Below are 25,647 nucleotides of genomic sequence, written 5' to 3' on the forward strand. Positions count from 1 at the left end.
TTTTTTTTTTGTTGCAATTGTAAATGGGATTGTATTCTTAATTTCTCTTTCTGTTACTTTGTTGTTAGTGTACAGAAATGCAACTGATTTTTGTATGTTGATTTTGTATCCTGTGACTTACCATATTCATTTATTATTTCTAAAAGTTTTTTGGTGGATTCTTTAGGGTTTTCTATATATAAAATAAAGTCATCTGCCAATAGTGGCAGTTTCACTTCTTCCTTTACAATATGGATCCCTTTTATTTATTTTTCTTGTCTGATTGCTCTGGCTGGGATTTCCAATACTATTTTCTTCTTCGTTTCTTTTTTAAAGATTGGCACCTGAGCTACAATCTGTTGCCAATCTCCTTCTCCTCCTCCTCCTCCTCCTTCCCCTTCCCCTTCTCCTTCTTTTTCTCCCCAAAGCTCCCCAGTACATAGTTGTATATTCTAGTTGTAGATACTTCTGGTTGTGCTGTGTGGGATGCTGCCTCAGCAAGGCCTCATGAGCAGTGCCATATCCACACCCAAGATCTGAACTGACAAAACCCTGGGATGTGGAACCGGAGTGCGTGAACTTAACCAGTCAACCACAGGGTCAGCCCCTCCATTACTATTTTAAATAAGAGTGGTGGAAGTGGGCATCCTTGTCTGGTTCCTGTTCTTATAGGGATAGCTTTTCCTTTTTCCCCATTGAGAATGACATTAGCTGTTGGTTTGTCATATATTGCCTTTATTATGTTGAAGTACTCTCCTTCTATACCCATTTTATTGCGAGTTTTTATCATAAATGGATGCTGTATCTTGCCAAATACTTTCTCTGCAACTATTGAGATGATCATTTTGTTAATGTGGTGTATCACACTGATTGATTTGCGGATGTTTAACCATCCCCACATCCCTGGAATAAATCCCAAGTGATCATTGTGTGTGAGTTTTTTAATGTATTGTTGCATTCGATTTGCTAGTATTTTGTTGAGGATTTTGCATTGATGACACCAGTGATATTGGCCTGTAATTTTATTTTTTTGTGATGTCCTTTTCTGGTTTTGACTTTGTAGAATGCGTTAGGAAGCTTGCCTTACTCTTCAATGTTTTGGAAGAACTTGGGAAGGATAGGTATTAAGACTTCTTTGAATGTTTGGTAGAATTCCCGAGGGAAGCCATCTGGTTCATGACTCTTATTTTTTGGAATTTTTTTTATTTTTTATTTTTTTAATTATTTTTTTAAGATTTTATTTTTCCTTTTTCTCCCCAAAGCCCCCAGTACACTGTTGTATATTTTTAGTTGTGGGTCCTTCTAGTTGTGGCATGTGGGATGCTGCCTCAGCATGGCTTGATAAGCGGTGCTGTGTCTGCGCCAACGATTCAAACCAGTGAAACCCTGGGCTGCTGAAACAGAGCACACGAACCCAACCACTGGGCCACAGGGCCAGCCCCTTTTGGGAGGTTTTTGATCGCTGTTTCTATCTCCTTACTGGTGATTGGTCTATTCAAATTCCCTATTTCTTATTGATTTAGTTTGGGAAGGTTGTGTGATTCTAAGAATTTGTCCATTTTATACAGATTATCCAATTTGTTATAGCTTTTCATAGTATTCTCTTATAATCTTTTGTATTTTTGAAGTGTTGTAATTTCTCCTCTTTTGTTTCTGATTTTATTTATTTGAGCCTTCTCTTTTTTTTCTTGTCTAGTCTAGCAAAAGGTTTGTCAATTTTGTTTATCTTTTCAAAGAACCAGGTCTTGGTTTCATTGATTTTTTCTATTTTCTTTCTTAGTCTCTATTTCATTTAAAAATTTCTATTTCATTTAAAAATCTGCTCTGATTTTTATTATTTCCTTCCTTCTACTGATTTTGTGGTTTGTTTTTTCTTCCTTTTCCAGTTCCTTTAGATGCACTGTTAGATTCTTTATTTGAGATTTTTCTTGTTTGCTGAAGTAGGTCTGTATTGCTATAAACTTCCCTCTTAGAATTGCTTTTGCTGTATCCCATAAATTTTGGCATGTGTATTTACATTTTCATTTGTCTCCAGGTATTTTTTTGATTTCTCCTTTGATTTCTTCATTGACTTAATCTTTGTTCAGTAGCATTTTGTTTGATCTCCACATATTTGTGACTTTTCCAGTTTTCTTCTTGTAGTTGATGTCTAGTTTCATAATGTTGTTATCAGAAAAGATGCTTGATATTATTTCCATCTTCTTAAACATATTGAGACTTGTTTTGTGGCCTAATATGTGACCAATTTTGGAGAATGTTCCATGTGTATTTGAAAAGAATGTGTATTCTGCCATTTTGGGATGGAATGCTCTGTATATATCTACTAAGTCCATCTGGTCTATTGTGTCTTCAAAGGCCAATGTTTCCTTATTGATCTCCTGTTTGGATGATCTATACATTGGTGTAAGTGGAGTGCTAAAATCCCCTAGTACTATTGTGTTACTGTCTATTTCTCCTTTTATGTCTGTTAATAATTGCTTTGTATATTTAGATGCTCCTATGTTGGGTTCATTGATATTTACAGTTGTTATGTCTTCTTGTTGTATTGTTCCCTTTACCATTATGTAATGCCTTTCTTTGTCTCTTATTACAGTTTTTGTTTTAAAGTCTATGTTGTCTGATATAAGTATTGCTACCCAAGCTTTCTTTTTATTGCCATTTGCATGGAGCCTCTTTTTCCATCCTTTCACTTTCAGTTTGTGTGTCTTTAGGTCTGAATTGTCTCTCTTATATGCAGCATACATATATGGGTCTTGTTTTTTTTTTTACCAAATTGGCTACCCTATGCTTTTTGATTGTGCCATTTTATCAATTGACATTTAAAGTAGCTATTGATAAGTATGTACTTTTTGCCATTTTGTTACATTTTTCTGGGTGTTTTAGTAGTTCTTCTCTGTTCCTTTCTTCTTCTCTTGCTCTCTTCCCTTGTGATTTGATGGCTTTCTGTAGTATTATGTTTGGTTCCTTTCTTTTAATTTTTTGTATATTTAGTATAGGTTTCTGACTTGTAATTACCATGAGGTTCATATATAACAACCTACATATATAGCAATCTATATTAAGTTGATGGTCTCTTTAGTTTGACCTCTTTCTAAAAGCTCTTCTCTTTTACTCCCCTCCTCCCACATTTTATGTTTTTTTTTCAAGTAATTTTATTGAAATCATAATAGTTTATAACAGTGTAGTTTCAGGTGTACATTATTATTTATCAATTTCTGAATACATTTCATCATGCCCACCCCCAGTAGTTTAATTTTTATCCATCACCATACATATGTGCTTCTTTATCCCTTTCGCTACCCCCCATCTCCTTCCCCTCTGGCAACTGCTAATCTGTTCTCTTTATCGATGTATTTGTTATCTTCCACATGTGAGCAAAATCATGCTGTATTTGTCTTTCTCTGTCTGGCTTATTTCATTTAACATCATACACTCATGGTCCATCCATGTTTCAGACATTTTTCTGAAGAAGATATACAGATGGCCATCAGACACATGAAATGATGCTCAACATCACTAATTATTAGGAAAAAGCAAATCAAAACTACAATGAGATATCACCTTACACTGGTCAGAATGCCTGTAATTAGCAAGACAAAAAACAAGTGTTGGAGAGCATGTGGAGTTAAGGGAACCCTCACGCACTGCTGGTGGGAATGCAAACTGGTGCAGCCACCATGGAAAACAGTATGGAGATTTCTCAAAAAACTAAAAATAGAAATACTATATGATCCAGCTATCTCACTACTGGGTATTTATCCAAAGAACTTTAAATCAATGATCTCAAGAGATTTATGCCCCCCTATGTTCATTGAAGAAGTATTCACAATAGCCAAGATGTGGAAGCAACCCATGTTCTCTTCTACGGACGAATGAATAAAGAAGATGTGTTATATATATACAACGTAACAAAAGTCAGCCATAAAAAAAGACCAAATCATCCCATTTGCAACACATTTTATGTTTTTGATATCATATCTAACCTCTTTTTGTGTATGTGTGTGTGTATCTGTTACCTTCTTATTATTGAAATAGATAATTTTAGTACTTTTGTGTTTTCACCTTAATATTAGTAGGTGTTTGATCTGATACATTTACTGTAGTTTTGCCTTTACAAGTGATTTTACTCCCTTTTTTAAAGATTATTTTCTTAGACCTATTTGTGGTCTTCTCTTTCCCACTTAAATAAGTCCTTTTAGTATTTCTTGTACAACTTGTTTCTTTGTGATAAACTCCTTTAATTTTTGCTTGTCTGGGAAACCATTTGTCTCTCCTTCCATTCTGAATGATAAGCTTGCCAGATAGAGTATTCTTGGCTGTAGGTTTTTTCCTTTCAGCACTTTAAATATATCATGCCACTCTCTTCTAGCCTGTAAAGTTTCTCCTGAGAAGTCAGCCAATAGCCTTATGGGGTTTCCTTTGTATGTCACTTGTTACCTTTCTCTCACAGCTTTTAGGATTCTCCCTTTATCTTTAATTTTTGACATTTTAATTATAATATGTCTTCATGTGGGCCTCTTTGGGTTTATCTTGCTTACTGCTCTCTGTGCTTCCTGAACCTGGATGTCTGTTTTCGTCTTCAGTGTAGGAAATCTTTCAGCCATTATCACTTCAAATAGATTCTCTGTCCCTTTGTCACTCTCTTCTCCTTCTGGGACACCTATAATATGAATGTTAGTGTGCTTGATGTTGTGCCAGATGTCTCTTAGACTGTTCTCATTCTTTTTAATTCTTTTTTCTTTTGTCTGTTCAGCTTGATTTCCTCTAGTCTTCTGTCCAGCTATTAAGTCCTTCTAGTGACTTTTTTCATCTCCAGTATTGTATTCTTCATTTCTGATTGGTTCTTTTTCCAAGTCTTTTTTGAGGTTCTCACTGAGTTCATCCATCTTTTCTCAGGATCAGTGAGCATCCTTGTGACTTTTTGTTTGAACTCTTTGTCAGGTAGATTGTTCATTTCTGTTTTATTTAGTTCTTTTTCTGTTTTTTTTTCCTGTTCCCTTACTTGGAACATATTCCTTTGCCTCCTCATTTTGCTTCTTTCTCTGTGCTTCTATTTATGTATTAGATGTGTCAGCTACATCTTCTGATCTTGGAGAGGTGGCCTTACGTAAGAGATGCCTTATGAGGCTCAGCAGTGTGCTTCACTCTCATCACCAGTTCCAAATGTTCCAGGACTGACCCCTGTGTGGGATTCATGTGTCCTTTTGTTGTGGCAGGGTTGCTCTTGCTGCAGGTGCCCAGGGAGGCTAGGCTGTCTCCTGGCCCACTGGTTGTAGTTCTCAGCTACATGTGGTTGCTATGGACCCTTTAGTCACTTTTTGGGTGTTGGGACCCCTAGTACAGTTGGCTGCAAGGTATAATAGCACATTCCTGTTGCAGTTTTTCTAAGTGAGTAGGCCCCCAGCATGGCTGGTTGATAGGCTCAGGAGCTTACAATTGCTGTAGGCCTCCAGCCTGCAAGTTTGTTGTCAGCTCTTTCAGGATTTCAGCTGAGGAGTTGGCCCAGACGGGAGGACCCAGTTGTTTCAGGCTTTGGAAGGTGGGGTTGATTCTCTGTTTTTGTTTCAGAAGCTCAAGTCTTCTTCAGCTGACAAGTCCCACCACCCCCAGGACCACACACACCATTGACATACTCCTGCCCCATGCATGTCATGACCCCCTGAAGGTGGACCCAGTCACCCCCCTGCAGAGGCCCCACTCTGCCTGCTCCTTGTGCATGCCCTGCCCTGCAGAGGCAGATCCAGTTGGTTTCAGAGGATCCAGGCATCCAGCCTATGCTGGCCCACAAGGTGCTTGAGGGCTTGCTGTGGGGTGGGGCCAGCCCCTACGGCAGGATGCCTGCCTTGCCTGAGCTGGGTTAAAGCAGTGCTCTAGTGGGTTGGGCAGACCCCTAGGCTAACAGCCCAGGGGAAGAACTCCATTAGCATCTTCCAGTCTGTGTCAGCATGCCTGTACTGGGTCACAATAATGGCTGCCACCAATATCTCAGTCCCCAACAGGATCCTTTAAATTGGAATCGAGAGAACTTCTTTAACCTGTTGATGACAAGCTTGAGTATAGGACACTAGAGACTTATAGTAGCTGGTCATACTAGCGTAAGACAACAAGGGATCAGCAGAAGGTTGTATACCAACAGACAGTGACCTGCTGGCAACAATCTCATGTGGAATCAGTTCATGTTTTCTAAAGAGGGCACTGTGAACATTTGGCAAAGCCAAAAGTAATATCCTAGTCCAGGGGAGTCTGGTCCACAGGTATATAACAACCTCAAATTAACAGGACCAGAATCCAACATCTACAAAGGTGCAAACATAAGTTTTATCTTCACAATTACCCTCATTTTTTAATCAAAGATAATCAGAGTAAAACTAATTTGTTTATATTAAAAAATTGATCTGATTATTTGTATAAGTGAAAATAAGAATACTGATTGAGGGTTTCTGAATTCTGCAGGAACCAGGTAGGGAGAAAAAGTAAATCTTTCTTCACAAAGGTATATCTTACCAAATTGTTGCTAGTTTAAGAGAAAAGGATTTAAATATGGAAAAACAAAAGATTAGAACATTCTCCTCAGTTCATGCATTCCCATGTAATTAATATTCATTCTTGATCTTTTGTTGAAAGTTTTATGGAGCCATCAGTTTCTCTGTTAGAGTTCTGTAATTTCTTTCCCAGTCCAGTTTTATGATCTGCAAGTTTATAAGAAACCTGTATTCTAGAGTGTCAGAGTAAAACAAGAAATATCTACAACTTACAAACATTTAACATTATAATGTAATTGACAAATAAACTTGGTTATTTTTATGACATATTACATTTTAAGATAGTGACTAGATCTATGACTGATAACATTATACCAAGACATATCAGAAATTTCAGGAATTTTATATAATTTTTAGACAATTAACCAATGGTGACAATTAAAGATTTTCAGACAAATACAGAAAGTTAAATACTTATAAGAAAAACCTCAGCTCTTGTGATTAAATAACTGTTAAAACAATACAAGAAATTATTTTGATAAAACAGAAAACCCCTGCCTTTTTGGTAGACTACTCAAAGGTAAAGAAAAAACCTTTCATAATCTCTTTATTAAGAGCAGACTAAAAGCCAAGAAAACCTTGTCTTTATAATAGAGAGAAAACCAAATTGTAATTTTGCAGTAGCTTACTTTTTTCTTTTAATTTTTAATGAGTTAATCATAGGTTACAATCTTGTGAAATTTCATTTGTACATTATTGTGTCAGTCGTGTTGTAGGTGCACCCCTTCACTCTTTGTGCCCACCACCCACCCCACCTTTTATCCTGGTAGCCACTAATCTGTTCTCTTTGTCTACATTTTTAAATTCCTCATATAAGTGCAGTCATACAGAGATTGTCCTTCTTTATCTGGCTTATTTCACTTAACATAATTCCCTCAAGGTCCATCCATGTTGTTGCAAATGGGGCAATTTTGTTCTTTTTTATGGCTAAGTAGTATTCCGTTGTATATATATACCACATCTTCTTCATCCAATCATCTGTTGATGGGCACTTAGGTTTCTTCCACATCATGGCTATCGTAAATAATGCTGCAATGAACATTGGGGTGCATGGGACTTTTGGAATTGCTGACTTCAAGCTCTTTGGATAGATACCCAGTAGTGGGATAACTGGGTCATATGGTAGTTCTATTTTTAATTTTTTGAGGAATCTTCATAATGTTTTCCATAGTGGCTGAGCCAGTTTGCATTCCCACCAGCAGTGTATGAGGGTTCCTTTTTTTCCACAACCTCTCCAACATTTGTTACTATCAGTTTTGGCTATTTTTGTCATTCTAATGGGTGTAAGGTGATATTTTATTGTAGTTTTGATTTGCATTTCCCTGATGACCAGCAATGATGAACATCTTTTCATGTGCCTATTGGCCATCTGTATATCTTCTTTGAAGAAATGTCAGTTCATGTCTCCTGCCCATTTTTGGATCGGGTTGTTTGATTTTTTGTTGTTGAATTGTGTGAGTTCTTTATATATTATGGATATTAAGCCTTTGTTGGATGTATGACTTGCAAATATTTTTTCCCAGTTAGTGGGTTGTTTATTTGTTTCAATCCTGTTTTCATTTGCCTTGAAGGAGCTCTTTAGTCTGATTAAGTCCCATTTGTTTATTCTTTCTATTGTTTCCCTTTTCTGAGAAGACATGGTGTCTGAAAAGATCCTTTTAATACTCATGTCAAAGAGTGTACTACCTACATTTTCTTCTGGAAGCCTTATGGTTTCAGATCTCACTTTTAGGTCTTTGATCCATTTTGAGTTTATATTTGGGAATGGTGAGAAAGAATTGTCAATTGTCATTCTTTTACATGTGGCTTTCCAGTTTTCCCAGCACCATTTGTTGAAAAGACTTTCTTTTCTCCATTGTATGCCCTCAGCTCCTTTGTCAAAGATAAGCTGTCCATAGATGTGTGGTTTTTATTTCTGGCATTTCAATTCTGTTCCATTGATCTGTGCATCTGTTTTTATACCATACCATGCTGTTTTGATTACTGTAGCTTTGTAGTATGTTTTTAAGTCAGGGATTGTGATGCCTCCAGTTTTGTTCTTTTTTCTCAGGATTGCTTTAGCAATTCGGGGTCTTTTTTTGCCCCATATGAATTTTGGGATTCTTTGTTCTAATTCTGTAAAGAATGTCATTGGGATTCTGATTGGGATAGCATTGAATCTGTAGCTTGCTTTAGGTAGAATGGACATTTTAATTATGCTTATTCTTCCAATCCATGTATATGGAATGCCTTTCTATCTCTTTATGTCATCATCCATTTCTTTCAGAAAAGCCTTGTAATTTTTATTGTATAGGTCTTTCATTTCCTTGGTTAAATTCACCCCGAGGTATTTTATTCTTTTTGTTGTGATTGTGAATGGTATTGTGTTCTTGAGTTCTTTTTCTGTTAGTTCGTTATTAGAGTATGGAAATGCTACTGATTTATGTAAATTGATTTTATACCCTGAAACTTTGCTGTGGTTGTTGATTACTTCTAACAGTTTTTCAATGGATTCTTTGGGGTTTCCCGTATATAAGATCATGTCGTCTGCAAACAGCAAGAGTTTCACTTATTCCCTCCCTATTTGGATTCCTTTTATTCCTCTTTCTTACCTAATTGCTCTGGCCAAGACCTCCAATACTATGTTGAATAAGAGTGGTGATAGAGGGCATCCTTGCCTCGTCCCTGTTTTCAGGGGGATGGCGCTCAGTTTTTGCCCATTGAGTATGATGTTGGCTGTGAGTTTGTCATATATGGCCTTTATTATGTTGAGGTATTTCCCTTCTATGCCCATTTTGTTCAGAGTTTTTATCATAAATGGCTGTTGGATCTTGTCAAATGCTTTCTCTGCATCTATTGAGATGATCATGTGATTTTTATTCCTCAGTTTGTTGATGTGTGTATCACATTGATTGATTTGCAGATGTTGAACCATCCCTGTGTCCCTGGTAGGAATCCCACTTGATCGTGATGTATGATCCTTTTGATGAATTGCTGAATTCAGGTTGCCAAAATTTTGTTGATAATTTTTGCACCTATGTTCATCAGTGATATTGGACTGTAGTTCTCTTTTTTCGTGGTGTCCTTGTCAGGTTTTGGTATCAGCATGATGTTGGCCTCGTAGAATCTGTTAGGAAGTGTTCCATCCTCCCTAATTTTTTGGAATAGCTTGAAAAGGATAGGTATTAAATCCTCTCTGAAGGTTTGGTAGAATTCCTCAGGAAAGCCATCTGGTCCTGGGGTTTTATTCTTTGGGATGCTTTTGAATGCTGTTTCAATCTCTTTCCTTGTGATTGGTCTGTTCAAATTGTCTGCTTCTTCTTGAGTGAGCTTTGGGAGAGTGTAGGAGTCCAAGAATTTATCCATTTCCTCTAGGTTATCCATTTTGTTGGCATATAGTTTTTCATAGTATTCTCTTATAATCCATTGTATTTCTGTGGAGTCTGTTATTTCTCCTCTTTCATTTCTGATTTTGTTTATTTGAGCTTTCTCCGTGTTTTTCTTTGCAAGTCTGGCTAGGGGTTTGTCAATTTTATTTGTCTTCTCAAAGAACCAGCTCTTTCTTTCATTGATCCTTTCTACTGCCTTTTTTGTTTCAATAGCATTTATTTTTGCTCTGATTTTTGTTATTTCTCTCCTTCTGCTGACTTTGGGCTTTGTTTGTTCTTCTTTCTCTAATTCAGTTAGGTGTAGTGTAAGATTGCTTATTTGGGATTTTTCTTGTTTCTTAAGATGTGTCTGTATTGCAATGAATTTTCCTCTTAATGCAGTTTTTGCTGTATACCATATGAGTTGATATGGCATGTTATCATTTTCATTTGTCTCTAGATATTTTTTGATTCCTTCTTTAATTTCTTCAATGATCCATTGCTTGTTCAATAGCATATTGTTTAGTCTCCACATCCGTGTGCCTTTCTCAGCTTTTTTTGGTAATTAATTTCTAGCTTTATAGCATTATGATCAGAGAAGATGCTTGTTATTATTTCAATTTTTTTAAATTTGTAGAGGTTTGCCTTGCTTCCCAACGTATGGTCTATCCTTGAGAATGTTCCATGCGCACTTGAGAAGAATGTGTATTCTGCTGTTTTTGGATGGAGTGTTCTATATATGTCTATTAAGTCCAACTGGTTTAGCTTTTCCTTTAATTCCGCTGTTTCCTTCTTGATTTTCTGTCTGGATGATCTGTCCAATTATGTGAGTGGCGTGTTGAGGTCCCCTACTATTATTGTGTTATTTTTAATATCTTCTTTGAGGTTTGTTAATAGTTCTTTATGAACTTTGGTGCTCCTGTGTTGGGTGCATAGACATTTATAAGCGTTATTTCTTCTTGATGGAGTGTCCATTTGATCATTATATATTGCACCTCTTTGTCTCTCTTTACCTGCCTTAGCTTGAAGTCTAGTTTGTCTGATGTAAGTATTGCAACACCTGCTTTCTTTTGTTTGCCATTAGCTTGGAGTATTGTCTTCTACCCCTTCACTCTGAGCCTGTGTTTGTCCTTGGAGCTGAGATGTGTTTCCTGGAGGCAACAAATTGTTGGATCTTGTTCTTTAATCCTTTTTGCCACTCTGTGTCTTTTTATTGGAGAGTTCACTCTGTTTACCTTGAGGGGGATTATTGATGTATGAGGGCTTAATGCTGTGATTCTGTCACTCATTTTCTGGCTTTCCTGCATTGCCTTTGTTTCTCGTGCTGTGTGTTTTAGCATACCCATTGACTTCTGCAATTTCTTATGCTGGGTTTCTTAGTTTTTTCCTTATTTATGTTTTCTGTCTCTGTTCTGTTTCTTAGTTTAGTGGCTACCCTGAAGTTTGTATTCAGAATCTCGTATATAATATAGTCCATTTTCTGGTGGTCTCTTACTTCCTTGGCCTAGACTGATTTAGTCCCTTTCCTCTTCCCCAACTAAATTATTATTTTCATCTCTTATCCCAACTCGTGTTGTGAGTTTGTGGTTAGATTGATAAGATCGTCTTTGCTCTGGCGGTTTCCTTCCCTTTATCCTAATGCTATAGTTGAATATTTGCTATCCTATTCTGATTCTATCTATTTGTCTCCCTACTCTGTGTTTTGTGACCCCTTTCTCCTTTTTTTTTTTTTTTCAGGTATGAAAGCCTTCTTGAGGATTTCTTGTAGTGGAGGTATTTTGGTCTCTTAGCCTTTGTTTTTCTGGAAAAGGTTTTATTTCTCCCTCAAATCTGAAGGATATTTTTGCTGGATAGCGTATTCTTGGCTGAAGATTTTTATCCTTTAAAATTTCGAATACGTCATTCTGTTCTCTCCTAGCTTGTAAGGTTTCTGTGGAGAAATCCGCTGAAAGTCTGATAGTTCCTTTGTAGGTTATTTTCTTCTGCCTTGCTGCCCTGAGTATTGATTCTTTTTCATTCATCTCTGTCATTTTTACTATTATATGCCTTGCAGTAGGTCTTTTTACATTGACAAATCTAGGATATCTGAAAGCTTCGTCCACACACATTTCTCCCTCAATTCCTAGATTTGGGAAATTTTCTTCTATTATTTCTTTGAGCACCCTTTCTGTTCCATTTTCCTTTTCCACACCCTCAGTGATTCTGATATTTCTTAAATTGGATTTCCTCATTGAGACTGCTATTTCTCAGATGTTTACTTCATTTTTTAAATTCTTATTTCTCTTTCTTCCTCTGTCTGGAGCCATTCAGCCTGTCTATCTTCGATTATGCTAATTTTCTCCTCTATGGTGTCTACACATGCATTCAGGGAACCCATATTCTGTTTTATCTGATCCATTGTATTTTTCATCTCTAGTATTTCTGATTGATTCTTCTTTATAGTTTCAATCTCTTTTGTGAAGTAACTCCAGAACTCATTGACTTGTTTCTCTATATTTCCCTTTACCTCATTGAATTTTTTGATGATAGCCACTCTGAACTCATTTCCACTTAGTTTACCTATTTCCAAACCCTCAGGACTTAATTCTGTGTTTTTATTATTTTCCTTCTGGTCTGGACTTTTATAAATTGCTGGATGGTAGAGGAGCAGTTTTTGCGCATGACGCTATTATTCTGTTGCAGTTACATCTTGTTGCCACTAGATGGGGGTTGAGAGCCGTGCATTCTCAGCCCTCCGCTTTCAGTTGCGATGGCGGCATGCAACATGGGTTGGGGGAGGAGGGGCACTTTCTCTCATGCACAGACCTGGATTCCGATCAGCTCTCACTCTCTGGTTTCCTGGGGCCCTGGCTTGATGGGGTCCCCCTAGGCAAAAGCTTTCCCCCGTTAGAGGGTTGCTGCCGTACAGGTGGTGGGAGTCCTGGATGATGCTGTGGATGCATGACCCTTCTCCTGCTGCTTCCCTCACCCACGGCAGTGATCTCAGTCTCTAGGGGAGGGAGTGAAGTTCTCTCTTACCTGGTTCCGGCTCCTCTGAGGGTGGCTCCAGCCTCTCCACCCTGCATCGTTTGGCTGCTGTGGGTCTCTGATGATCTCTTTGTTATTAGAATTTTTGGTTTAAATTCAATTGTTCCTCTTGGTTGTAGTTTGGAGGGGAGAGAGTCCTGGGTGAGCTCACTCTGCCATGTTGCTGACGTCACCTATAGCTTCCTGCTTTTTTTCAAGATTGGCACCTGAGCTAACAACTGTTGCCAGTTTTCCTGTTTTTTCCTGCTTTTTCTCCCCAAATCCCCCCAGGACGTAGTTGTGTATATATATATATATTTTTTTTTTTTGAGGAAGATTAGCCCTGAGATAACTGCTGCCAATCCTCCTGTTTTTGCAGAGGAAGACTGGCCCCAAGCTCACATCCATGCCCATCTTCCTCTACCTTATATGTGGAATGTCTACCACAGCATGACTTGCCAAGTGGTGCCATGCCTGTACCTGGGATCCGAAGCAGCAAACCCTGGGCCACTGAAGCGGAACATGCACACTTAACTGCTGCACCACTGGGCCAGCCAGTTGTATATTTTTCAGTTGTGGGTTCTTCTAGTTGTCGCATGTTGTACGCCACCTCAGCATGGCCTGATGAGTGGTACCATGTCCATGCACAGGATTTGAACGGGTGAAACCCTGGGCCACAAAAGCAAAGCATGTGAACTTAACCACTTGGCCATGGGGCCATGCCCCATGCACTAGCTTACTTTTGATATTAAAATTCACTTACTAATTAAAGTCATTCCAACCTTAGCCAGCTTGACCATGCACAAAACTTTTTCTCAGGGTTCCTCTTCCACAAACCTTCTACTTTTTTTACATCCAGAATTTGTCCTTTCCTTTTTCCTATAACCCATTTTACTTTAGTGCAAAATCTACTTTCTTAGCAAAAACATTTCCATTCTTTACACTTTCTTTTACAGAAAACATACATTTTCTCACAGCATAATTTTTTTTAACATGGCACAAGACATTTTTACCAATAGATCCAAACATCTTTTAGTTTTTCTGTAATAAGAAGCCAAGAGTAGTTAAACTTACACTTTTTTAGCAATTAATGTCTAATATTTTATCTTACGGAAGTAATCTAGATAATAAATTTATATTATTTAACTTAACTTAGCAGAACTCTAGGTTTCAAGTTACCAAAAGGTTTTGGAAGGTATTTTTAAGTCATACTATAAATATAATCACTGCACCTAAAAATTCTTATTTCATTAACATCTATATAACTTATTTGTTCTTAACATTCATACTTAGATTATTCATGAAAATTTCATGAATCATTAAAGCAATTAGCTATCATCTTATTTTTTTCTTGCTGACAAATTTTGTAACAGAGATAACATGAATTTGTTTGAATTGAGTAAACCTAGGTAGAACAAAAGTTTTATATCAAGATAGCTTGAAAAACATTTGGGTTAGTTTCTATTATATTTAGAAATAATTTATATAAGTGCTTACATTACCCAATTAAATAGACCTCTTTTAGGAATTATGCCATCTGGAGATAGAAAAATAACACACATATATAACATACAAATATAGAGACATGCATACATAGAGACCCCATAGCTATTGTTTTAAAATTACTGCCATGAATCAGGTACAGTAATACAAAGCTCACCAGTTATGAAAGAATAGTTGGATCCAAATTTTGTTTCTGGCAGATGGAATAAATTAAGGTTATCTGCTTAAATAGCTAAGGTGTTTTTTCTACTAATATTTGTGGAGAAGACACTTAAGATGCTAGATTTTGGGCAAAGGTGCTTTTACAGCCATTTGCCTCTTTTTTCCTGTTTTGTTTCTTCAGTCTTAGGAATTGGGGATGTTCCAGATACCAGTTCCTGGAAAGGTTACAAGCTTTTTGAGATAAACAGGGGAGGTTAGTTGCTTATCAAAGGAGTGACACACCCATCCAATTACATTATCCTTAATTTGTTTTTTCCCCCTGGGTACATAGTTTTATTTTAACTTATGGAAGAAGGCCTAAAAAAATTCCTATCAGGATCTGAATATCAGCTTCTAATTTGGCCAAAGTTCTGATCTTAAGTTACTAAATCCTTTCAAATGTTTTGTTAGGTTTCAGCTGGGAGAAACAGTTAATATTTCTGGCAATTCCATTAATTTTCAGTTTTGATTTCCCCCTGGCTGTTTACAGGAACAACATAGCAGTTGTTGATAATGAATCTCTCAGTTTCATTAACTCTGGGAAGGGCCCATATGGGGTTCTCCTTCAAAGGTAGATATGGGGGTGTCTGTAAAGGCATTAACTTAACAGACTTTTTTATAGTCTTTTCTTTTAAGTACCTCTCATATCTTAATTTTTCATTAGCTTTTTGCAACAGAACTTTCAATAAGGCTATTTTGGAATTTTGAAACCTTTGCTTTTAAGTGCACTTCTTAAATGATCTTACCTCATTGGAAGGTTGTTTCTAATGGTTAATGTAATTCCCCTGAGGGCTTGCAGCAATTTGGTAGAACTCTAGCTGCAAATGGAGATCAATCCACATTTATGTCCAGCCATATCTGGTGGCCACAAATGGGGTGTAACCCGTATTTCTGTCCGACGATATTTTGGGGCCCCAATCTGTTGGTTACCAAGCCAAGCTCTCAGAATATGAAAAAAGCTTAGTAAGATTTTGCTGCTTTTTGCAAATTTTACACCTTCAACAACTATAGTTTTTAAGCATTTGTGCTGGAAAGTGGCACACTTGATCTTTAGAAATTAAAGATTATATTCAATTTGTCTGGTCCACAATTCTCAGGGCACAAAAAGACAAGTTTTGGAAGCTGAAAGGAGCCCCCAAGTGGCAACTATAATTTTAAATAATCTTTAGTATTATCAGTCCACTGGGACAAAAATTTACGAGGAAGGACCATAGTTCTTAAATATAAACCCAGCTGGAGTTCCTGAGGGAAGACCTTCTCAGGAGCTTTTAGAAGATGAAATTCCCATGTTAAAGCACAGTGGAACAAAGAGACAAAGAGACACCAGTTGTAAGCCTTAGGTTATTACCTGTGCTTCTGATCTGCTGGCTACAGCTATTTGGACAAATAACACAAAAGACAGAGTTTGAGCACCCACCAGATAGAGAATAAACCCTCAGCAGCAGCCATAGCCAGCTCAAACAGAGAAACCCTTCCAGGCGGCAATAGCTGTGAGCTGCTGTAAAGTAGCCCAAACAGGGAAACTCTTCCAGTCGGCAAAATTTGTGAGTAGGCTTGGAGACAATTGTCTCTAGTCAGTTGACCCCAGATTGGGATATTGCCCCCAGAATCTCAGAGAAAGGCACAGACCTCAACCAGAAGAGAGGGAGGTCAGAACCTGAGAGAACTCATGATTGGAAGTCTGTGGAGGTAGTGAGCACACAAGGGGACTCCTGTTGGTACCAAACTGGTTTCCAGGGGACACTGGTTCGTAAAGGTAATACCACTTCAGGTCCCACTTTCTGACATCATATGTCAACCTACAAAACCAGAAACTAGTTTAAGAGGCAAAGACTTTATTTGGGATCAAAGAATTGCAGTTAGGGGAGCACAGAATCAGGTGGAAATCCAAATAGCATCCTGATTACGGAAGAGGGGTTTAGGGTTTTTATGAGAAAAAAGGAGGAAGATGAGGTAAGTTGTATTAAAGAAGAGTTCATTGGTGCTAGATGAGGTAAGGCTGGGTTTGTACTTCATAGATTGGCTTGAGATTTGATCATCAGGCAAAAGGCTAGACTTGTTATTCATTGATTGGTTAAAGATTAAGTCATCATGAAAATCCAATTTCCTCAGTACTTCCAAACGAGATATTCTTGTCCTTACTGACTTCTCAGAATGTTGGTGGTTTGGTCCAGTTGGAAGATAAAGAAAACAAGATGTGCAAGGCAATTCCTCTGAAATGGCTGCTCCAGCTCTATTTTTTTATGGCTCCCCTCATGTCATTGTTCACACGTTATACAGATTTATTAGTATAATTGCCAGGCTGATCGACCTAATTTCTCTATTTAAAAACAGAGGCATGTTCATTGAACCCTCCTGTAAAATTCTAAAGTCAATCCCTCCCACCTAGCAAGCAAGGACTCGGATTCCCTAGCCAGGAGGCCTGATCTCCAGGAGGCAATGCTCCTTCATCTTAGTACACACCTGGCAAGAGCTGAGGGAAAGCACCATTCGAGTTCCCAGCTAACCGAGCTGTCCTTTCTCAACCACCCTAGGGTTGTTGGTCAGAAGCATGTGATTACAGAGCTAATTAAAAAGAGGGAGGGGGGTTAAAAAAACGCACACTGTGATTAACATGCGGGGAATCTGCTCTCCTGGGGGTGTCGCAATAGCCAGGAAACTGCAAGGAGTGGATTGAATGGATCCGGGAAAAAGGTTGTGAACAGTCGGTCCCGCCCTCCTCACACAGCCTCCCGTTTCAACGCCAAGTCGGCCAGGCCTCTCCCAGACGCGAGGCGGGGGCCCGAGGCTAGGGTGTGGCACTCAGCGAGCCTCTCCAGTGGCCGGTAAAGGTGCCCCCTAGGCGAGGCCTGCAAAAGGGAAGACCCCTTAGCCTGGCGTCCTGGCTGTTTGCTCCCCAGAGCTCAGCAGTTAGGCTGATGAAATGTTTGGGTTACAAGTCGGAGCTTGACCCCAGCAAGCTAGGCTGCGAGACCCGAGCGGGCGGGGATAAGTGGGGTGGGCATTAGCGCGCAACAGGTTCGAGGCGCCCTTGCTTTGGCGTGCACACTCGCTCGCCACCCCCTTTGCCTCCCCCAGCTCCGGCTTAGCGAGGTCGCCCAAATCCGCCTCTGGGGAGTCCGGGAGGGAGTGTGCATTGGCCTTAGTCCAGCCTCCTCTGGGCCTTGCAGCAGAGTTCCGATCTGAACTTCAGAGTTGGGGCCCCTCCTCCATCAGCTCCCACCCCCTTCGCTCTTCTCTTCAGCTCCATCTTCCGCCAATTGTGACCCAAAGAACTCGCCGCCCTGACGGCAAGTCGCTGGCGAGGGGCAGCAGCCAGGGAGCGTCTCAGTTCAGTGAAGGCCTCTTTGGCCCCTAGCTGGCGCCGCGTGCAACTCCGCCAGCGCCCCCAGGAGCTCCGGTAAACTATTGAGGGCGGCCACTGGCCTGCAAGGTGAGTTTGGGGGCCAGAAACGCGGCGGCTCTCTTGCTTGGGCTGGCGAGGCGGCGGCCAGCGGCGCTCCGCCCAAGTGGCACGCCTTCCGAAGGCGCCGCTGCGCTAGCCACCGCCTGCCCTCGCTAGCCTGGCCGCCCGTCAGTGGGTTCATGCTGCTCAAGGCTTCGCAGGACGCGGGACTCCATCCAGCGTGTCACCGGCGGCCCTGACCGCTTTGTGGCACAGCGTGGCCAAGTGAGCTCAGCTTAGATGCAGACCCTCCCACTCACCAGTCTAGTGGTCCTACGGAGCGCTGCTGCTCGCAAGGTAACTCTGCTCCCTGCTGAACTAGTGCCTGTGGTACCAGGAGAAAGGCCCAATTTTGCCGCCAGCTTGGGGAAAGTTGCAGAAAAGGGACCTATTCAGGGAGCCTAACAGGGACCACTGTGGCACAACAGGGTAGGGAGTTGAGTGGGGGCACCTGCCTGGTTCGACTCATAGCCCAACAGCCAGTTTGCATGGGTCACAAGCAAGCTTACGGATTTAAGGATGTGGGGTAAAACCTTACCCACTCCTGAAGAGTCGGGAAGAGAGGAGGTGGGGGAGGTGAAGAGCCAAGGGCAGGGAGCAGGGAAGCTACCAATGGCAGCAGAAAGCTGTTAACTCCCCTGAGGGCCTGACCTCAGGCTTTAGGACACTTGACACTTGGCAGCCTGGAGGTGTAGAGCTCAGCTCACTCTTTGCTTGCCCTGTAAGGGGCTTCAGGTCACAGTGTAAGTACACTTCTGTAGGCCCGACTCTCCAGGCAGAGACCCGAGTGACAATCTCCGGTGACAAATGTCACTATTTTGTAGAAAGTGAGGCCAACCATAGCTGCCTATCTGCAAGAAGATGAATCTGGATGGGTGGAGGGTAGTCTTGCAATGAATCATTGTGAGGGAAGGGAAGCAGGGCAGGAGTACTCTCTTCAAATGTCTGCAAAGCTGTCTTGTGGAAAAGGATTGCATTTGCCCTTTGTGACCCCAGAAAGGGAAAACCCAGGATGGGTCTGAATTCAACAGGATGGAAGCCACCAAGGGGCAGAAATTAAGCTTATTGTAAGGAAGCAGTTTCTAAGTGGGAAGGAGGAATGCTTTTACAGTATATCAGGCATTTTACTAAGTACTTTACATAAATTATTCCGCTTAACGCTGGGCAAGGCTGAGATCTGTTGAATGATGAAATGGAATGACCGGAAGGTGGTAGGGTCACTGGAGACCCTTAAGCAGAAAAGAGGTGGAAGAACCACATGACTGCTATATTGTGGAAGATACTCAGGCCTCATGTGGGGATTTATACTATGTGATTAATAGGCCTTTTCAGACCCTGAGCATTCAGAATCCTAAATTAAGGGATCAGGGATTTTTTTTTAAGAGCAGAAAGAACCTGAGACCCTGGGATCTCCTGGTCCAGGTTCCTCACTGTATCCATGCTGTGATTCCCTAGGTTGAAGACTCAGGCTTGGTAAGAAAGGGTTACACTTAGGCAGCTTGCAAAAGCAGCTTCTCTGGATAACTACTAGGTTGGCAGAAATGCACATTTAACTCCAGGATAATCGTTCCAGGTGGATACCTAGAGGGAAGGTTGAGCTTTTGAAAGCCTACACTGGTTCAGTGTGGGCAACTAGAGACACCTTCCTTTGACAAGAAAGGGACCTGTGTGTGTGTGTGTGTGTGTGTGGTGGCCTGGTAGTCAAGGACAAGATGTTTGAAACAGAAAAATGAGACCCCCTTGGGAAGGAGACACTGTGCTCATCTAGGCGACAGCTCTTTCTGAATCCAGGTTAAGATGAGGTTGGTGACAAGCACCTGTTGATTTGGTGGAGTTGAAAGAGTCTTGCACAAGGAATTAAGAGATTCTGTCACCTACTCATGTTGTGACTTTAGAGAAGTCCCAGCATCTCTCTGAACCTCAAGTCCCCCATCTGTAAAGCCAGGGAGTTGGACTTCACTGGGAATCAAAAGATTCCTTTGACCAGCAAAAATAAAAATTAAAACAAAGAAACTAGGCTTTGGTTTCTTGCACACTCATATTTATGGGAGTTGTAGAATCAGAGCTCCATAGCATCTTGAAGATGGGCCCCTGCAGGGGAACTAAGATGCCACTCCTTTGTTTCATTGGCTAAGGTGTGACTCTAATGTCCATTCAATTAAGATAGGTTTTTAATGGCTGCAGTGTTTCTGAACAGCCAAGGTCTCTGAAGCGTAAAAACTCAGGGCCCGCTTTGATGTGGCTTGGATTTTCTTATGGCAGCTGCATTGCTTTCTGGTCACCATCAGGGCAATTGCCCTGGCCTGTTGTACAAAAGTATGGAGCATCTGCTGGTTTGGTGCATTGTGCTGAGCAATTGGAGATGAAGGCAGAAAGGACTGGATAAAATAGGCTCCTGCCATTAGGGAGCTTCAAGTCTGTTGTGGGAAAGGTGGCCACAAGGACCATAGACCATATTACAAGGCAGAAAGGTGCTTTCTTGGTGGGTGGGGGCTTGATGCATAAAATGCAGAAGCCATGTGGAGCAGGGGAAAATACACTGGACTAGAAGTTCAGGAGCCCTGGGTTCTAATCTCAGCTGTTCACGTAGCCTACCTCCTGAGCCATGCAACTTTAAGGCCTCTTCTTATTAGATGAGTATTTCTGGTTTGGGTGAGTCCTCAAGAGGCATTTGTGGTGGGTCCTGAAGGGCCGTCGGTAGGGTTTACACTAACAGAGCAGGACAGCAGAGGCTAGGACAGAGCTTTCCTGTGCAAGTGAATAACATGTATGCTCTCATGAAGGTAAGGGGGTGCTGGATATGCAGGGGACAGCTAGTGGCTCGTGTAACTACTGTGCCAAAAAAAGGAAATAGAAATTGAGGTTGCAAAGGGAGCCCTTGAACACCAGACCCAGGCATTCTGTATCTGCTCCTGGTAAGGCAAGAGCAGCCATGCCTGGTTTGTGATCTGAGCAGTGCTGGTGAGCAAATAGTCACGACACTTAGTAGAGCCTGTTGTAATGAGCTATGACTTACCCAATCTCCACTCTACTCAGACATTCGAGGGGTGGAAGTACTGCTCTCGGGGAACTTGAGCAAATGGCCTGCTGGTTGCAGAGAGTGCCTCCTGATGCCAATGGAGAAGAAGCACTATAGGGCTGGAGTGGCCCGTCCTTGAGATAGCTACCGATGAACTGTGCATGGGTCTGGCCCTTTGCTAGGAGCCAGTGTGGCTGGCCTTGGTGGCTGCTGAGAGATGGTAGAGGAGGTGGCCAGTGGATTGAGTGTAATCCTCATTTGACTGTCTGTGGCTGATGGACAGAGGACTTAGTGAGGGGTTGGGGAAGGGCAGGGGAGGGCAAAGTCTTCCAGATCATGTGACTTGACTTAATGATTTACTCCATTCAGAAAAAGGGTTTGGAGACCACCAGTGGGATCAAGTGTGGATCCAGGTTTCTGAACTACAGCTGGTGATATTGGAGAAGCCCAGCCAATCCTACTGCAGAGAGGGAAAGAACCTTGACCTGGGAGTCAAAAGACTTTGGTTCTATCAAGTCCCTTTCCTTCTCTGAGCCTCAGTTTTTCCACCTGTAGTATGAGAGTAGGAGAGGTTGGCCTCAATAATTCTTCAGGTCCTTTCTAGCTCTAAAGATCTATGAAAGATATATGACTTGGATCCTCTATGGATGAATACATCTATTTTAGACCAAGAGCCGGGTCTATTTTGAACTGAGGGCTTAAAAAAACAAAACAAAACAAAAACCTTTGTATCGGGGAATGAAACTCTGTGGAGGGGGAAGAGACTAGAGGCAGTGTGTACAGCTCTCCCGACTTAGTGGTTTCTGAACAGTGGCCTTGTGTTGCTGCATGTTGCCTTTGGAAAGTGATTTCCATCCCAGGACCCCTGTCCTTGGTAGCAGAGGGTCAGTAGGAGTGTCATGGAGCTGAATTCTTTTGATATTTCCTTTCTCAAACCCCTTATCTCTCTTCCCTTCTTTTCCATCCTCCACCAACACTTCCTTCTCAGATTTCCGGTGACCATTGCTCTCCCCTTAACACCTGGCACATTGGGGCTCTTTTTCACTTTCTCCATGCAGAGGGCAGCTCCCGGGCTCTTTGCCTTCTCAGTGAACCCCAGAACCATTTTTATCTTCCTTTTCCTAGCATCCAACGTACACCACGCCATCCCCGATTTACTTAGCTACTAAGTCTGTATAATCAATGGTGATGTCTTTTATTGTCTTTTTAAAGATAAGAGTAATACCGCAGCTTACTTTAAAATGCATCCAGGGGGCCAGCCCGATGGCGCAGCGGTTAAGTGCACACGTTCCGCTTCAGCAGCCCGGGGCTCGCCAGTTCAGATCCCGGGTGCGGACATGGCACCGCTTGGCAAGCCATGCTGTGGTAGGCGTCCCGCATATAAAGTAGAGGAAGATGGGCATGGATGTTGGCTCAAGGCCAGTCTTCCTCAGCAAAAAGAGGCAGATTGGCAGCAGATGTTAGCTCAGGGCTAATCTTCCTTAAAAAAAAAAGAAAAAAGAAAGAAAATGCATCCAAAAATAAGATGGCTAGATAGATGGATTGATGAATAGATAAAAGAATGATAATACTTAGATGAGTGACAAATAAATGAATAGATGAATGAACGGCAAACAGATAAAATCTTGGGGGAATAAGTAACATACAATGATATTGTAAACAATTCAAACTATATAGAAGTACACAGAATAAAAAAGGGAAAGTTCCTTTCATCCTTCTCCCCATTCCAAGTTGTCCTCCCCAGAAGTAAATACAGTTCAATTTTCTGTGTGTTCTTCTAGTCCTTTTTTTGTGTGTCCAAAAGTATATACATACATATACAAATAGTTTTCTTTTTAAATTTAAATGGATCATGCTCTGCATTTAATTCTGCAATTTGCATTTTTTCACCTCACAATATATTTTTGAAATCTCTTCATGTCATTATATAGATCTACCTCATTTTTTTAAAACAACTGTATAATATTTCATAGTATGGGTGCACCATAATATATTTAAACTTCCCTCCTTTTTTTTTTTTAGGAGATTGGCCCTGAGCTAGCATCTGTTGCCAATTTTCTTTTTTTTATCTCCCCAAAGACCCAGTACATAGTTGTATATCCTAATTGTAGGTCATTCTAGTTCTTATACGTGGGATGCTGCCACACCATGGCTTGATGAGCAGTGTGTAGGTCCGCGCCTAGGATCTGAACCAGTGAACCCTGGAGCACTGAAGTGGAGCATGGGTCATGGGGCTGGCCCCCTAAACCTTCTTTCTTGATGGACAGTTAAGTGGTTTTCAATTCTTTCCTATAACACACAAGGCTACAGTAGGGTATCTCCTTGGCTGTTGGTTACCTATGTGCATGCGAGCACCTATTTCTGGAAGGTGGATTCCTAGAAGTGGAATTGTTGTGCCAAAAGGGTTATGCTTTAAAATTCTGCCCCCAACAACATTTTATAATAGACATTTTCAAACATATAGAAAAATTGAAAAAATTGTATAGTGAACACCCATATTTCCTCTACCTAGATTCTACCATTAACATTTAACTATATTTGCTTTATCACATATCCATCTGTCCATCTCTCTATATATTCAACAAGCCATCTTTTATTTTGTGCATATCTTATGAATGAAGTATGACATTTTGAGTCATTTACATTTTCCATACATACTGCATATAAATATATGCTTATTGGCCATTTATATTTCTTTATCTGTAAAATTATCTCTTCATATTCTTTGCCCATTTGTGGCTTATTTGCATTTGGCCTACGAATCTGTGAGAGCTCTTCATTTTTTAATATATCTTTATGCAGTGGTGATATTGCAGAGCTCGTAATATTTTTTCCAAAACATTATTATTGCTAACTGAAAATTGCTCCCTTTCAACCCCTCACCTCATCTCCTACCTCAGGCTCTCATTATTTCTCCTGGACAGTGACCAATGATCTTTAAAAAAACAATCTGATGATCTCACTTCCTCACTTAAAACAAATCTGGGGGTGTCAACAGTCCAACTTACAGAATATAGTCCAAACTCTTTAGTCTTAAGTCTAACTCTATCTGACAACAAAATGCCTTTCTGTTACTATTCCTTCTACTCTAGTTTAAAACTCCTGAATGCCAGCCAAATTTGGCAACTTTCTTTTCTTCATACACACACCAAATTTTTCCTCAGGCTTTCTATCTAAAATGTTCTTCCCTCCTTCCATTTCCACATGGCCAAATTTTGATCATCCTTTAAGGCCTAGATCAAATGCCCCATCTACACGGACGTCCCAGATTCTGCTCCTTCAAAACGGGTATACTTTAGAGCAGGTGTACACTCTTCTCTGAAATTTCTACCCTCCCTCCCTCTCTCTCTCTGTCTCTCTCTGTCTCTCTCTCTCGCCCTTTCCTTTCCTCCTCCCTCTTGGTTTCTTGCTCTCACACAGGTGAACTAGTTATCACTGTCTACTTAGTTACATGCATATGTGTATTATGTTTCTGTTTTTCATCCCTCTAAGGGCCTTAAGCATTAGGTACTCAGAAAATGAAGAAATAGATGAATTTAGCCTGAAAATTAGCACAGACCCATGTACCTAAAGAATGGATTTTCCATATCTGCCTTGAAATCCCTGGTTTATCTGAAGATCTCAGGGTACAGTGCAATAGAGGCAGAGGGAAGGGTGGAACAACCTGGGATGTGTTTAGTGCCGACAGACATGATTTCTCTGAGATACGTGATATAAAGAGCATCACTTAGTGAGGTAGGCATGGAAGGGGGCTATGGGTGGAACCTACAGAGCTATTGCTGTGCTATTGGTGCTTTGGGTGCTGCTGATTTGCCAGTCATTCTGAGTGTAATGTGAGTGAACCCACATTGTTATGTCACCTTGGACAATTTGCTCCTGCACTTTGAGCTTCAAGTTCTCATTGGTCAAACAATGGGAAAATAATACTGATCTTGCCACAGGAAGGAGCAAATTAGATGATCTGTGGGAACACACAGTTTAAAAAGAACTAAAATGCTACATAAGCATGAAGTATTTCTGATTATAATAATGCTTTCTGAGAAGTCAGGAGACCTGAGTTCCAGGCATGACTTTGGAAAAGTAGCTTGTTCTCTCTTGGCCTTGATTTGCCGTCTGTAACACTGGATTGGACTAGATTTGTGATTTTCAAAAGCACATCTTCCATGGAAGCCCAGTATGCTCCTGGTGGAACTTCTTAGGCTCTGAGATCATCTTCTGGGCTGGTACCCAAGAGATGGTCTAGACTAGCTAAATAATCTCCAAAGGTCTTTCTAGTTCTGACATTCTTATGAGTCTGTCTCTCCAGGTAGCCCTACCACCACCACTCTTTTCTAGGCAAAAAGCAGGATAGATGCACAAAACATGGCTTTTACATCCTTCTCACCTATTCCTAGGCGTTCTGTCATACTTCTCTCCCAACACTTGTGCTCTTTGCACTTTTCAGCCAGGTTCTGTGACCTGCCTCTCCAGACTGGCTATTTTTGGAGCTTGTTCTCAGACACCAAGGCCATTGTTAATGCACACAATCTAACCTCTCTCCCTTAGCAATCCCAGTTGAGGGCTTTGGGGGCAGGGACCAATGGGGGAAGGAAGGAAGGAAGGAAG

The 25,647-nt window shown here is 40.7% G+C and overlaps 1 protein-coding gene across 8 annotated transcripts in view; it reads left to right on the top strand.

The window, feature by feature from the left end:
* ARHGEF9 (Cdc42 guanine nucleotide exchange factor 9) overlaps positions 1-25,647 on the top strand; it is a 548,669-nt gene that overhangs the window by 192,867 nt on the left and 330,155 nt on the right. For 3 of the 8 annotated variants that reach the window (XM_046672731.1, XM_046672728.1, XM_046672730.1), the window contains exon 1: positions 17,895-18,011. The exons of 1 other annotated variant lie outside the window; for it this stretch is intronic. The gene's annotated coding sequence lies outside the window, so the exon portion shown is untranslated. Of the gene's footprint in view, positions 1-17,889; positions 18,012-25,647 lie in introns of those variants that run through there. 4 more of the 8 variants (XM_046672736.1, XM_046672732.1, XM_046672733.1 and 1 more) reach the window with 4 other exon arrangements.

The sequence above is a fragment of the Equus quagga genome, chromosome 10, assembly GCF_021613505.1.
Source record: "Equus quagga isolate Etosha38 chromosome 10, UCLA_HA_Equagga_1.0, whole genome shotgun sequence".
Lineage (NCBI taxonomy): Eukaryota > Metazoa > Chordata > Mammalia > Perissodactyla > Equidae > Equus > Equus quagga.